Raw genomic sequence first — 16,746 nt, forward strand, 5'->3', positions numbered from 1 at the left:
TAGTGGATCTGTGTGTGGAGTTATGGTTGGTGGATGTCTGGAGGTGTTTCCAACCTACAGGCAGGGATTTTAAGTTTTTTTTTCCAATCCACACAGATGTCATACCAGGATTGATATTTTTCTGACCCCCCTGCCCTGTTTCAACCCTGGACTTGGTGACATCTTGTATGATTGGCAATATTGCCATCTCCGATCATGCTCCAGTGTATCTGTTGGTTAAGTTTAAGGATGCTATAGAGTGCCTGAGGCACTGGTGAATGGACCACTTTATCCTGAAGGTAGTGGAGTACTTTTCGAAGGAAGTTAGGGCATTCCTAGACATTAATTCAGACTCGGCTAGGAGCCCGTCCGTCTTTTGGGAAACCGCCAAAGCCTATGTCGGGGATTAGTTATTTCCTACTCTGCCAGTAGGAAGCGGCAGAAGGGTGGGCAGCAACATCTCCTCAAATTATGGTTGAAGGCAGCCGAGAAGGTTTACTTTGACATGCCGTCATTGGCCAAGCTACAGAGGATTACGGCGCTGCGGTCTGCATTGAATTCCGTGCTCACACATGCAGCAAAGAAGGAGCTTACTTTCATAAAACAAAGGTTATATGAGCATGGTGATAAGCCAGTCAAGTACTTAGCATATCTTACCAGAAAAAAAGAATGTCCCTCAAGCCATTGTGTTGATTAGGGAAGGTGCTGGGAACTTAACATGTGATTCTAAAAAAGATTAATGCAGCCCAGAGATTTTACTCTGAACTATACCAGTCTGAGGGTCTGAGGAGGGGCAGGCTAATTGGGAGTCCTTTTTCAAGGATCTGGAGCCCCTTGGTGTGACCCCCGAACAAGAGTCTTTTCTCAATGCCCCCTTATCAAAGCAAGAGGGGCAGAAGGCTGTGAAGCCGGTTCAGGGTGGAGAGTTGCCCGGTCCTGATGGACTTCCCAGTGAATTCTATCAGGAATTTATAAACATATTGTCAGGCCCAATGCCTAACATGTTCAATGACTAGTACAGTCATGATTTAGGCCTGTTTCCACACTGTAGGGATTCTATGATTCAATAACCCAGAACTGAGTCCTGCAGAATTCCAGACTGGAAACAGACTTCCAGTCATAGAGACATCCCTCTACCATCACTGTCTTCTTTCTGACTCTCAGACAATGTCGGATCCAGTGTACCATATTGCCTTGGATCCCATGAAATTACTTTCTTGACCAGTTGTCCAGGAGGGATCTTATCAAAAACCTTGCTAAGTCTATGAAAACCACATCAAATGCATTACCTCCCCCCCCCCACCCCCAACACTCTTGGTTCCCTTCTCAAGAAATGGATTAAATTCGTTAATCTTTCCCTTCACAAATCCATGATGATCTGATTTATCTGTGATTCTACAAGTGCAGACATAGCCTGTCCCTCTGCATCCTTTTGAATAACTGTCACACCAAGGTTAGACAGACTGATCTGTAATTTCCTGGTTTATCCTTTCCTCCCTGTTTTAATAATGGGATAACATCATCAGTTCGCTAACAATTCTCCTGTGGCAAGAGAGGATTTGGACCAGAACCCTTCACATCTCCTCCATAGGCTCCATTAATTGACCTGCGATACATCTCATCTGGGCCTGTGACATTATCCACTTTTAACACTGTTAAACCCACTCATACCTCCTCTCTCTCTCTCTGTTAATTTCTTCTATTTTGCCCTCGAAGTAGGCTGAGGTACTCGCCTACCTCATCTCATGGAGGTCTGGTAGGAAAAGTCTTTTCATTTAAATTTGAAGAATGTGGGCCTCCATTTTAAAGCTTCCTCTTAATTATCATTCTTTAATAATAATTGTCTGTGAAGCTCCTTGAGTCAGCTTCCTACATTAAAGGTGCTGTAGTGAAGTTGCCCTTGAGAAAGTGTAGGAATGAATACTGTGGGAACCAAAGGATACATTTCCACTTATTGTCATTATTTGTACGCCAAAACATTTAGAGTCCTTATGATGTGGAAGCAGGCCATTTGGCTCATCAGGTCCACACTGACCCTCCAAAGAGCATTCCACCTAGACTTACCCTATAACTGTGCATTCCCCATGGCTAACCAACACATATTTTTAGGCTGTGTGAGGAAACGCATGCTAGTATAGGAAGAATATGCAAACTTCACACAGCCTGTCACCTGAGGGTGGAATTGAGCCCAGGTGCCTGGAGTTGCGATGTGGCAGTGCTAATCATTGAGTCACTGTGCCACCCATTACAATTGGTATTGCTTTTTCACACTTCAGTTCCAAAGGAGAGTCATACTGGATTCAATACATTAAATTTATTTCTCTCTCTACAGATACTGTCAAACCTGCGGAGCTCCTCTGTCAATTTCTGTTTTTATTTCAGATCTTCAGCATTTTGTTTTTGTGTTTATTTTCTAATACTCTTTATTTCACTTAATTTGTAACCACATCATTACTATTTTGTCTTTATTCTTCCATGGATGTAGGTGTCACTGGCAAGAGCTGTCCCTAATTGCCCCTAAACTAAATGGCTTGCTATGCCATTTCAAAAGGCTGGCTCAGAGATGACTACATTGCTGTGGGTCTAGAGTCATGTGTAGGCCAGACCAGGTAAGGAAGGCAAATTTCCTTCCCCAAAGGACATTAGTGAATCAGATGAGTTCTTACAACAATCAATGGTAGTTTCATAACGCAATTACAGAGACTATGTTAAAATAGAATCTATGCAGTGTGGAAGTGGGTTATTCAGCCCATCAAGTACACACTGAATCTCTGAAAATCTTCCTACTCCTTCCAACCCCAGCATTTCCCATGGCTAATCTACGTAACCTGCACCTCCCTGGATACTACAAGCTATTTTAGTATGGCCAATCCACTTAACCTGCATGTCTTTGGATGGTGGGAGGAAACTAGAACATCCAGAGGAAACCATCCCAGACACGGGGAGAATGTGCAAACTCTACACGGACAGTCGCCTGAGACTGGAATCGAACCCCGTTTGGTGCTGTGAGGCAGCTGTATTAACCACTGAGCCACTGTGCCATTCCTTTTTTTAAGGTCACTATTTTCTGGATATTTTGTTTTGTTGAATGGATTTAAATTCTACTAGTTATCACGAAGGGATTGGAATCTAGACCCTGGGATTAGTAGCTCAATGTCATGACCACTATGTCATTGTTTCCCCAAATTTTGATTAAGTAATATTTTTTATATTGGCATCATAATCACCATGATGATTTTTCAATAGACCAATTAAGTATTTATAAATGAACTATTACTTTAACAGGACCCACGGGTAATTAGCAAATGGAATGGTCAGCTCCCGAAGGGAATCACTCATTCTCAGCTCAAAGTCCCTTCCTCTCACTCTCATTCAGGTAATTTATGTCTTTAACCAGTCTTATCTGCATTTTCACATTTCTCCCCCAAAATATTCCAACACCACCAGATCCATGTCTAAGTTCATCAACTCACCATTCTTGACACTTTGTGCAAAATAATTCTAAATCTTTGCAAAAAAAAAATTAGCGTTGGCTTCATTGAAATGAGAACCCATATGCAACACTTTCTTATTGGGCTACTTGTTGTAAAGTGCCTCAAGGTGCTACGTGAATGCAAGCCTTTTTATTTTCAGACTTTTTTTATTAACCTGTTTGCATTGCCTCTGAAACAGGTAGGACTTGAATCTGGATCCCCTGACCAGAGGTAGGGACACTACCACTGCACCACAAAAACCCTCAGGCCTTCCTTTCTAACTTGGTAAAAGTAGATTACTCAACCAAGTTTCATCAGATGGTAATCCACCCTGATCGTTTGTCACCATGCCCGCTAATCTGATGGTAATCCACCCTGATCGTTTGTCACCATGCCTGCTAATCTGATGGTAACCCACCCTGGTAGTTTGTTACCATGCCTGCTAATCTGATGGTAATCCACCCTGATCGTTTGACACCATGCCTCCTAATCTGATGGTAACCCACCCTGGTAGTTTGTTACCATGCCTGCTAATCTGATGGTAATCCACCCTGGTAGTTTGTCACCATGCCTGCTAATCTGATGGTAATCCACCTAATCATCTGTCACCATGCCTGCTAATCTGATGGTAATCCATCCTGATCATTCGTCACCATGCCTGTTAATCTGCTCACCGCTTGTATGAAAGCAACTTTCATTTTTTGGGCACTTTAAAGAAATTCCTACGGAGGATTTGGTAAAGGCTGGAATATATTGTTGATCTCTATCATCACCCCTGAAAAGAAGATAAGACCCATGTCCTTGAATGCAACCAAGTCATTACCTGGATCATTTCAGAAGGTAGTTAACCAGACTCACAATTAAATAATAGACTTCCTTCCCTGAAGGGCATTAGTAGAATCACGTGGGATTTTACAACAATCCAATAACGTCATGCTCACCTTTACCGTGACTGGCATTTTAATTATAGATTGATTTCACAAATCAATTTGAATTTCCCAGCTGAATTCTTAGGATTTGAAGACGACTGTTTGGAATCTCAGCCCAGGATTATGAATGGCCCAGTAATAAAACCACTGGGAAGTTTTGTGCATTTTGGTAGTGGTCCCTGCCTCTGAGTCAGAGGTTCTGGGTTCAGGACTGACTCCTGATGGCACAATCGTAACCCGGGCTAATGGATTGAGAACCAACTTGTAAACCTTTCCAATAGCAGATGTTAAGAGTGGGGGAGATTCCTAGATTAGATTAGATTCCCTACAGTGTGGAAACAGGCTCCTCAGCCCAACAAGTCCACACTGACCCTCCGAAGAGTAACCCACCTATACACAATTTGGGGGTTGGGTCTGGGGTGCTGGGGTCTGGGGGTTGGGCTCTGGAGGTTAACCATCTAATGGAAAGAAATGTGGGCCTCTATCGTCACTACTCATAGCTCTGGACGACAAAAGGGTATCTAAAAAGTGCATGCTTAGATGCATTGAAGTGGAGGTAAGTGTATGGATGGTAAGTATGGATCAAGTTGCTACCAATGGTTCGGATGCTTTGGCTGGGGTGGATTTGGGACCAGCCTGACCTACTTGTGGTGGTGATCTTGGTGCTGTGGATAAGATCTGTCTTTGTTCAGAGAACAGGAAATGACTGTAATCATTATGTTGCCAAAACTCTTAGTTCTAAACTCTTGCATTACTGTGAATGTAAGTAAGTTCATAAATAAGTAATTGGAGCTCCTATCACTTTTCAGTGCATTCAAACCTGATGGATAAGTTGAGAGGAAGCATCAGAGACCCCAGCTCTGAAGAAGTGTGCTGTATCAGCTTGACAGAATGACAGAACAGCAGAAGCAGAGCTGAAGTAAATTGATTAATTCCCCTTGGTAGAAAACATACTTTGCTTGATCTGTGCTTCCTCAGTGAATGTTTGAACGCTCGTTGGCAGATGGCCTGATTTATGGTCTACTCTTCTGGACCTGTCAGACTTCATTTGCTGCATCATTCAGCACCTCAGAGGTATCCACAAGCCAAGCCAAGTGCAGGAGCTGATTTCCGTGGCCGGTCTAATCTGAGGCCTACTACATGGCAACACTCTCATGGCATTGCGAAAAGGCCCAGATCTTGGGTTGCAGGGTTTTGGTGAGAATGTGATTGCCACACAGTCAGGAAACTGTCCCCATTGCCAGGACAAGATTTTATTCAGGCCAAAATGTGGCCCTTTACTAAGGTCCTGACGTATCTGACATTTCCAGTTGGTCACATCCCACAGTCCCAGAGTTTATACATCAGGAGAAAACATCATTTACATTCTGATCTGGAGCCAGGACTTTTGAAAACTCATTGATCTCACAATACTGTTAATTCAATAATGTCCTTTAGGGAAGGAAATAGCCATCCTTACCTGGTTTGGCCTATATGTGACTCCAGACCCATAGCAATATGGTTGACTCTTAACTGCCCTCTGGGCAAAAAATGCTGCCTGGCCAGTGATGCCCTCACCCCGTGAATGAATAAAAAAATTGTAACAACTGGACAAAAGAGAGAAAGAAAGACCTATTGCTGGGAAGGCAAGACTGATGTATGGAGAGACATTGGATCAGCCAGGACTGTATTCAGTGGGAGTTAGAAGAATGAGGCTCCAAACAACCTACAAACACCTTGCTGAGTGGTTCCTGAAAAGCCAGCACAGAAACTGCAGGTACAGGTCTTGTTAGAGCTTGGGATTTCTCCACAAATTGGCATTTGGGCAGGTTTCGCAAAACCTTATTACATCCTTGTGGAGTTGTGGCTAGTAAAACGCTGAAGATGTGGGCTAGGAGTTTGTATTTACTATTATGTCCAGCCATCAGGATCTCACCAGCTAGCTGCAGTGTTTCCATTAAGTCTCTTGGCAGCACCATTACCTGGTGGGTCACTGTCCGGACCTTGTTCACAGGTCTAGTGAATGGGAGGGAGGCAGGGTGGTGGTCTCCATCTCCTTGTCAGATCCTTATTTTTAACATAGCAACATTCAGAGACTACCTCACCCTCAGCTTCAATGTGAACACTCTGAACTCGTGTTGTACCCAGTGGGTCAGTCACTCGGCTACAGCCAATAAAGTTCTACTGATCACTGCTTGGACATCTTCTAGACTCCCACACAAGGTTTATAGTTGACCAGCTTGTGGGGTTTGGTCTTTTATTTACAGGTTGGCCTCAGCCACCCCTAGCTGAATGGAGCCTGTCTGGCCTTATACCATGTCCATACACAGTTAGGGAAGTGGCAGACCCTTTCAGCTACAGCTGCTCAGATTCCCTGACTTCACCAGGGCTTCTTGGAGACCACCAAGGATGATGTTACCTTTTTAATCTCATTAAGAACAGACCACGCAGCAGGCTGATCCAGTTCACAGGCAAATTGGGAATGACTCCCATCATCACTGGTTTTGACACAAGTAACACTTCAGATACACCCAGTGAAGAGGAATGGGCACTTAGACCACTTCAATCCCTTTCAACAGCACCTCACCACTCACTGCACTCTCTGGTAGGATGGCCATTCCTTTTCCCAGCTGTAGTTTGTAAGGGGCCCCAGTATCCTTCAGTGTCACTTCATACTTACTCGCCTCCCTCTTAGGAATTGCCTATCTTTCCTTTGGACACAAAATCCCAGGAACTCTCACAAACTCGGTTAGAGTCACCCATACACTGAGGAGTGCCCATATGCAGGAAGAGCCATGGTCAGGTTTGTTATGTTCACTGACTGACTCCCATTCTCTATAGGGGGTGTGTTTGTCCCAATAAAACCGACGTGCCCTACCCTTCAGCAGTTAAAACACACTTGGCCTCACTTTTCTTCTCCATGCAATCCTTTCGTCATGATGAGGGCTCTCAGCATTTCCCTATCTTCCAAGGCTTCTTAACACTCTATCACTGTCCCCCATATCTATCTTTTCCAGGTCACTAGGGAGTCATTTCTTCTGGAGCTTATTTGTTAATGTTGGTTCCCTCCCTCAAGGCATTGTGGACATATCCATAGCACATGGTTCACAAAGACAGCTCACCACCACCTTCTCAAGGAGCAACTAGGGACAGGCAGTAAACGCTTGTCCAGCCAGTAATGCCCACATCTCATGAATGAATAAAAAGTTATACACCAGCACAGACTAACAGACTAACTGACTAAATTGACTAACAGTCACTTTCTGTGCCATGTATTTTATGTAATTCTGTGTGGAGACTGACAGAATTATATAGCATACACAGTATAGAGAACATTTTTGCATTTTATCTATCTTTCCTGAATGGGAGCAACTCAAAACGTTTTATAATCACTGAAGGACTTCTTAAGTGTGTATCAACTGGGGATGGGGGCAGAAGGGTGTGTAAAACTGGCCCCAGAGAACTTAAATTTCTTAAAGCGGTCTCTGTGTTATAAAAGCAATAATGTCAATAAATGTATGCAACACAATCAACTTATTTTAACACAGAGTATTTGAACCTTAAAGTGTCCATTGACAATATACGCGAACGATTTGTGTACTTGCTCATCCTGTTCCATTTGTCACCTTGTCCTGTGCATTAACCTAATCCTCCAATCAAAAACATAAGAAAAACGATCAAATGAAAACAATTTTAAAAACTTACCTCTTTGACCAAATATTTGGTCACCAGTTCCATTATTACCTATTTTGTGTCGAGGTCAAAACTTCTTTGATAAGCACCTTGTGATGCTTTATTACATTAAAGATAACAATGTAAATATAGTTCATCATTGTGGTTTATCCACCAATATAGAATCATACAGAGTTTTCAGTCTAACCAGTCCATGTCAACCATAATCCCAAACTAAACTAATTCCACTGCCTGTGCTTGGCCCATCTCCTTCCAAACATTTCTTAATCATGTACTTATCCAAATATCTTTTAAATGTTGTAATTGTGCCCACATCCACCACTTCCTGAGAAAGTTTATTCTACACACGAACCACTGTTTGTGTAAGAAAGTTGCCTTTCATGTCTTTTTAAAATCTTTCTCCTCCCAGTTTAAAAATATGCCCTTTAGTCTAGCACCAATTTCACATTTAATAATGTGGATTGAGTGGAAAGAAATATCTTCACTCGAAGGGTTATCAATTTTGGACTTGCTGTAGAGAAGTTTCAGTCTCCGTTTTTCAGTGCATTTAGAAGTTGATAGACTTTTGGGTGCTAATTGAATTAAGAGAGATGGCAATTGTGTATGAAGATGGAATTGAAAAAGAATATCAGCCATGATCTTGTTGATCAGCTGAATTAGCCTGAGAGGCCAAATGGCCTGCCTTAACTCTTACTTTTCCTGTTCTTTTATTTTTATTGAAAGTCATTAAATATGTGTTTTCAACACCTCACAATTTTGAAGCTTTGTGTTAGAAGCATTAGTACTGAATGTTACTTGTTGAATTTCCTTATTGCTAAGTATTTATTTTCACTCTGCAGATTTCATTCATTCATTCCCAGTGGTTTGGTTTCTCACTGCTAGTGCCCTATTCCTGGTCTGCAGGGATCTTCAGAACCTAGTTCCATAGTGTTAAGATCCAAGCTGCTGGTAATACTGGAGAAGTTAGATTTCATTTTGAAACCTGGCTTGATGGACCAAAAAGTTTAATTTGGTTACTATGACAGTCAGTTACTGAATATATTCATGAGTCTGCAAATATATTTTTAATAAAGCAACAAAGTTTATTACAGTTAAAAATTAAACAAAAACATAAACTATGATTTTACAAGATCCAGTTTATACAGTATTATTGCACATATTAAAAATAAAGATTCCGCCCATTCACTGTTAATATCAATCTTAAAGATAGTCAAAACTTAGGGAAAGGTCACCTTGTTTCCACTTAAAATCTTATTTTTAAGGTTGGCACGGTTGTACTTGGTTTCTCTTCAGTAAACATTTGCATTCTGTCATCATTGTCTCTTCCTGAGACCCTTAATTAAACTGATAACAAAGCTCACCTTTCCTGCATGTTTTCCTTAAACTCCTCATCAATGACTTTTTTTTATTTCTGGAGATTATCAGAACTTTTGTTCTCCTGCCCTGACTGTTCAGGAGATTGCTAAATTGCACTATACTGGTGCGCACCCTTCCTCAATGTAAGAAAGCTTACCACTCACTGATTTCTGGATTGCCCAGTCTTTCCAAAATATATAGTTCCGCTCTGTCAGTTGTTGAGCACCTTGTCCAATTTTATTTCCTCTTGTACTCTTGTTGCTAAGGCACTGAAGTAATCAACTCAAAAAGGTTAAAAGTCTATTTTGGATGCGTGTAAGGAAATGTACAGGTACCCTCTTGTCACTCACAGAATTCAAAATTGAAACTAAGATTATGTCCTTCCAACCTTAACCCATACATTATAGAAATGCAAATCAATGCTAAAGTTAAACATGTTTTTTTCAATTTACAATGCAAGTTACTAAATAGTAACAAGAATTTATCATGAAGATTTATCATAATGACATCTTACATTAAATGGTACTTGGCAGAAGCACTCATGGGGATACCTTATTTTGCAACTTACCATCCCTTTCTTGTGTAGGGTTTCTTAAGTTCCAATCAGTAGGAGCATGAAACAAGTTACAGAGTTGTGAACTTTGCCAGTGAAGACCTTGACATTTGTGCTCTGTTCACCAAATAGCAGTTAATGTAGACAATAGAGACAAATACATATCACTTTAGGAGTGAATTTTTATCAACTTCTGCTGTCCTTATGTTACAACATGTTGTCGACCAACTAAGCATCTATTCTGACACTTGAAGATTGACAAAGTGTTTGCACTGTCTCCAATCCAGTCGTTGGATCCATGCCAAAGTTACTAATATTTAAGACGACAATATGGGAGAAATCCCACATAAGACCAGACAAATTAATCTTTAAATCAACTGTCAAGAGACGTTTTGGCAATAAAAAATGAGCTGGAGAACACACAGTGTGAAGTATACTGACACAATCTTCAGAGTAAATGGGATACAAAGCCACACATTGCAGAAATGCGGATGTACTAACATATCCTGACATGTGCTTTTGCTGACAAGACAATGGGAATGTGGGAGTGCAGTAAACCAGTATTTGCCTTGGGCAGGTTGACTTTCTGTGTTTGCAGGCACCTCCTTCCAAAGAGTGAGGAAAATGCTGAAGTAAATCTTCTCCACCAGTACCGCAGCTAACACACATTTCTTAATTACCAATGCATATACCAGCATTGGTCATTGCATTGAGACTACAATTTGAAACTCACAACCTTCTCAAAACACCAACATTGCAGTCTATCACTATATAGGCTACACCATTCCATTAGCAAAACTATGCCTAATTAAAGACATTGGAAAATAAATACAATCCCACAGTTAAATTGGAAAGTCTCACCTGTCTGCTCCTGGCCCATATTCCTCCAAACCTTTCCTATTTAGGTATCTATCCAAATGTTTTTTAAATATTGTAATTGTACCCTTACTCAGGATGTTCATTCCACACGCTAACTACCCTCTGCGTAAAGAATTTACCTCATGTCTTTTCTATGTCTCTCTCCCCTCACCTTAATAATGTGCCCTCTACTCTTGAAACTCCCCATCTTGGGTAAAAGACAACTACCATCAACTCTTTCTGTACCTCTCATGATTTTTTTTTGGATGCTGGATTAACAGACAAGGGAGAGTGAGATGAGGAGGACTGAAAGGTACATAAGCATCAGAACTGACCACCTGGGCTGATTTTATTCATTCACAGGATGTGGGTCTTACTGGGTCAGCATTTATTGCCAATCCCTAATTGCCATGAAGAAAGTGGAGGTGAACTTCCTTCTTGAACCTTTGCAGTCCATATTTTGAACGTAGACCCACAATGCTGTTCGGGTGGGAGTTCCAGGATTTCGACCCAACGACAGAGAAGGAATGGTGAAATGTTTCCAAGTCAGGATGGTGAGGAACTTGGAGGGGAAATTGTAAATGGTGGTGTTCTCATACAGCTGCTGCCCTTGTCCTTCTAGATGGCAGAGGTTACAGGTTTAGAAGGTGTTGTTGGTGGATGTGCTATAAGTAGATCCAAAAGTGAAGTGACCTGAAACCCAGCAAAGAAACTAATTTGTCGACAGCGTGAATTTGAGGATATGAATCAGGAGAAACACAGGTTATGCTGTATTGACATCTGGATGAATATTTGGTTCTATTAGGTAATCTAATAGAAAATCTTCGCAACACTTACTGGTCATTTCAGTCAGTGGACACCCTCTTTACATTGGAATGTTGGGTTTGAGGACTGAGTTCATCTGGATTGAAATGCTAGTCTCATACATATCTACTGACAGAAATAGGAAACATTTATTTAGCAATTATTTCATAAACCCTAGAGCATCAGCCAATTTACAAACTCTTTCATAAACTAGTAGAACCGCAATGGAAATGAGTTACTCCTACACCTTAACACCAAACTGAAAGCTGTCACAACAGACTGGTTGCTATGTAGCAGCTGCACAATTTCCTTTCACCTGCTGCCATTTTCTTCCCTTTCTCCCTGACTCCTAATTGAAGTGACCTAAAAGATCCCATGGTGCTGCCTTGAAAATCTGCAGAAGATTTATTGCCATTGTCATGGAATACTTATCCCTCAGCCAATCTTATTAATGCTAAAACTATACTTCATACCATAGCTACCCACTATGTGGATTTTCTTTTCTCCCCTTGCATTTGCTTCTTTTGCAAATTCCTTTAAATCTGTGCCCTCTCATTCTTAGTCCTTTCATAAGCAGAAACAGTTTCTCCTTATCTAATATGACCTGACCCCTCATGCATTTGAACACTTCTTTCCAATCTCCTCTAGCCTTCTTCTCTCCAATGAAAACAATCCCAGCCTCTCCAATGTAGTTTCTCATCCCTGGCACCATTCTTGTAAAAACCTCCTGCACCCTCACCAGTGTGTTCACTGCTAAACATCAGAGGTTGAATGATGGTTAAACAGAGTACAGACTCATGCTTTACAAGTCAGAATTGTGTTCCAACACACACACCAACTCCAACATCACTAATTACTTGCTCACTATATATACATACATATATATAAAAAATACATGAATATACATATACATACATTTGTGTAATATATATGCAGCCAGTAAAGCTCTAACCCAATTATCCTCAATTGAGACCTATGACCAGCAGTGTGCCACAAGGATTGGTGCTGAGTCCACTGTTTTTCATCATTTATATAAACGTTTTGGGTGTGAACATAGGAGGTATCGTTTGTAAGTTTGCAGATGACACCAACGTGGGAGGTGTAGAAGACAGTGAAGAAAGTTACCTCAGAGTACAATGGGATCTTGATCAGATGGGTCAATGGGCTGAGGGGTGGCAGATGGAGTTTAATTTAGATAAATGTGAGGTGCTACATTTTGGAAAAGCAAATCAGGACTGGACTTATACACCTAATGGTAAGGTCCTAGGGAGTGTTACTGAACAAAGAGACTTTGGAGTGCAGGCTCATAGCTCCTTGAAAGTGGAGTTGCGGGTAGATAGGATAGTGAAGGTGGCGTATGGTATGCTTTCCTTTATTGGTCAGAGTATTGAGTACAGAAGTTGGGAGGTTATGTTGTGGCTGTACAGTACATTGGTTAGGCCACTTTTAGAATATTGTGTACAGTTCTGGTCTCCTTCCTATCAGAAGGATGTTGTGAAACTTGAAAGTGTTCAGAAAAAGTTTACAAGAATGTTGCCAGGTTTTGAGGATTTGAGCTGTTGGGAGAGGATGAATAGGCTGGGGCTGTTTTCCCTGGAGCGACAGAGGCTGAGGGGTGACCTTATAGAAGTTTATAAAATCTTGAGGGGCATGGATAGGATAAATAGACGAAGTCTTTTCCCTGAGTCGGGGGAGTTCAGAACTAGAGGGCATAGGTTTAAGGTGAAAGAGGAAAGATATAAAAGGGACCTAATGGGCAACTTTTTCACACAGAGGGTAGTGCGTGTATGGAATGAGCTGCCAGAGGAAGTGGTGGAGGCTCGTACAATTGCAATATTTAAAAGGCATCTGGATGGGTATATGAAGAGGAAGGGTTTGGAGGGAAATGGGCCGGGTGCTGGCAGGTGGATCTAGATTAGGTTAGGATAGCTGGTCAGCATGGATGAGTTTGACTGAAGGATCTGCTTCTGTGCTGTACATCTCTACGACTCTATGACTCTATGACATATAGTCATCACCTGTTCCCAAATTCCATTTGACCCTGATAGATCCCCCCATATAATAAGATCCATCTCCTTTCTGAAGTGTGGCACTCAGAACTATACAAAGCAGTCCAGCTGGTGTTTAGCTAGATTTTTTGACAAGTTCAGTATAACCTTCTTGCTTTGTATCCTATGCACCCCATTAATAAATTGACTGAATGCTTTACTAACAGCTTTCTCAACACGCTTTTCCAACTTTAAGGTTAAATACACAAATGCACTTAGCTCTTTCTGATCCTTCACATCTTTGAGAATAAGACCTCTTCTAATATATTGTCTCCCCATATCCATTATGCCAAAGTGCATTATCTTATGCATCTCCACATTGAACTTCATCGACCACCAACCTGCCCACTCCGCCAAGTTGTCAACAACCTTTGGAAGTTCTATGTTGTTCTCCAGGAGCTAAAGAACGAATCAGACAAGCTTTTATTTAATGAGCTCACAATCTCAGGAAGAAAATCATAACTGGCATTAAAAAATGGGAGTGTTTGTTTTTATTGTTTTTGAAAGCACTTGTTTAATAATTATTGGAGCGGGCAGGCTGTTTAACTAGATCAACAAGCTAGGGGTCATAAAATCTCTGGGATGACATCCTGACAGAGTTGGGAAGCCCAGGGTTGACTCTGGAATTTTGTGAGATTCAGAGTGAGGGCTGGGGGAACCAGACGTCTGAAAGAGCCAAGTGGCAGCATTGTACACCCTGCACCACCTGGACAAATATTTAGTTAAAAGATTAAAATAAAAATGTCTTGTCCACACTGAATCCGTGCCTGGTTCTGTGTGCAGGCTGGAGGCTCACAGACTCACAGGTGCAATAGGGAGCCAGCTGTACTCATAGGCAATTGGCAGACAGCTGTAAGCAGCTTTCAAAACGACTGTACCACCCAGCATTGGGAGATTATTGGGGATTTATGCATGATTAAGGCATGGATTTCTGCTTTTCTAGAGTGTGGTGGGCCAGTCAAAAGCTGGGGTGTTCTGAGCAATGATAAAGAACAGGGTCCCTCTGATCTAATGAGCAGACACAAAGAGAAACGGCTGACTTCAAATATACCTTACATCACAGCATCACGAGAAAACCACTTGTCTGGTTTTAGTTTGATTGTGGAATCAGTGAAATATTTACAGAGTCAACACTCCTAAAGCTCTACAATTTGAACAAACAATTGGACACACTTGATTGATGTTGTATATCCAAATCTAATACATTTAGAACAGCACCGTCAAGTGGATTTAATACCATTTGGAGTTGTAATGCACAGTCTAACAGATGGTGTGCAGCATGCTGTGTACTCTGTGGAGGGTGTTCCAGTTGTGATCTAATACACTTTGCTCATTTCCTGGTTAGCATCCTCAAAGGTTTGCAGCTTCTTCTCATTGGAAAGACACTTAACATTATGGAACTAGACTCATGGCTTTTTCTTGTAACATGCCCAGTCTTTGAGGTTCGCCTTTGATGTAAGATCACAGACACAAAATGTTAGCCCTATTTCTTTATCTTTCGATGCTACCTGGCCTGCTGAGTATTTCGGACATTTGAGCTTTCGATTCCGCTGTCTTATCTTTTGTCTATGTCTGGTTGACATTTTTCTTATTCAGTGTCAGTAAGTAGGCATCACTGGCATGGCTATCTTATAGCTGAGATGCCATACTTGTCTGTTCCAACGGAAATAGAGGATCCCATAGCATTGTCTCAAGAGACAGTGGGGGAAGTTATCCCCTGTTTCCTGCTCACCAATCTCTTTATCAAACAGTATTGCAAGAATAAAACCCAGATTAATTGTTTGTTATCACATAGCATCCACACTCATGGAAAGAATTGTTGGCAGATTACGAATGTTGGCCTGATGTTGACTCTGTTGTATGATGGGAATGAATATGATAATGATGATGACATAACTCTGACATCACCAGTCACATGCTTCCAAGACTTGAAGAAGTGAGGAACGGTAGAAATGTGCAAGAGTGCTGGAATTAGTATTCTGTGTAATAGAATAGAAATGCAGAAAATGGAAAGGGGTATTCAGCCGTTTGTGTCTGCTCTACCATTCAACATGATCATGATTAATTATCCAACTCAATACCCTGATCCTGATTTCTGCCCACACCCTTTGATCCCTTTAGATCTATACTGTATATCGAACTCCTTTTTGAAAACATTTGATGTTTTGACCTCAACTGCTTTCTGTGGCAGAGAATTCCTCAGGATGACTACTCTCTGAGTGAAGCCAATTCATCTCATCTGAGTAGGAATTGCTTGTCATCTCTGTGCATTTAAATAGAGAGTTTACAGGACCCACTAAGAGTCGGATAGTAGTTACTCTTTAGGTAAGGTAAGGACAGAAATGCAGCAGATGCAGAGGTAGGAACACTCTAATTCGGTAGTGCTGCTTCAAGAGTGCAGGACAGACACCCAACATGCAGACCTCCTGCTGGTAAAAGTCCCATGAGGGAAGATTTGAGTCCATTAGAACACCACAGTCCATAGATACAGGAGCTAGTGACTAATCAGACACAACCAAAGCAGAAAGAGAAAGCCTAGGAATTATTGTCCATGTTCATTTCCCTTGGTAAGGTGGTGGTGGGTCTCCTCCAACTACAGGGAGCAGCTTGAATACAATGGGGTGGCTTTGTTTGTTACTTTGAAGAACAATTAAGAGTCAATCGCCATTACGTCACATCTAGATTAGACAGGGTAAAGACTGCAGATTTTTTCCCTGAACCCAACATTCCATCAACTTCATGATGAGTGATTTGGACTATCCCATAGCACAATTTAATTCCACAACCACCATTGTGCAGTTTTCACAAAGCATGTTAAGTGTTGAGTTTATTCAATAGTTTGATGCCTCTAGGGTATAGGTTTGCTCGCTGAGCTGTAGGTTTGATATCCAGACATTTCATTATCTGGCTAGGTAACATCATCAGTGGCGACTTCCAAGTGAAGTGAAGCTATTGTCTCCTGCTTTCTATTTGTATGTTTGTCCTGGATGGGGTTCCTGGGGTTTGTGGTGATGTCATTTCCTGTTCATTTTCTGAGGGGTTGATAGATGGTATCTAGATCTATGTGTTTGTTT

The 16,746-nt window shown here is 41.4% G+C and overlaps 1 long non-coding RNA gene across 1 annotated transcript in view; it reads left to right on the plus strand.

The window, feature by feature from the left end:
• LOC140488076 (uncharacterized) overlaps positions 1–16,746 on the plus strand; it is a 237,110-nt gene that overhangs the window by 117,734 nt on the left and 102,630 nt on the right. Inside the window, exon 2 of the long non-coding RNA XR_011962994.1 lies at positions 5,191–5,300. This is a non-coding gene — a long non-coding RNA (uncharacterized lncRNA). The remainder of the gene's footprint in view (positions 1–5,190; positions 5,301–16,746) is intronic.

This window comes from Chiloscyllium punctatum, chromosome 17 (genome assembly GCF_047496795.1).
Source record: "Chiloscyllium punctatum isolate Juve2018m chromosome 17, sChiPun1.3, whole genome shotgun sequence".
NCBI classification, from domain to species: domain Eukaryota; kingdom Metazoa; phylum Chordata; class Chondrichthyes; order Orectolobiformes; family Hemiscylliidae; genus Chiloscyllium; species Chiloscyllium punctatum.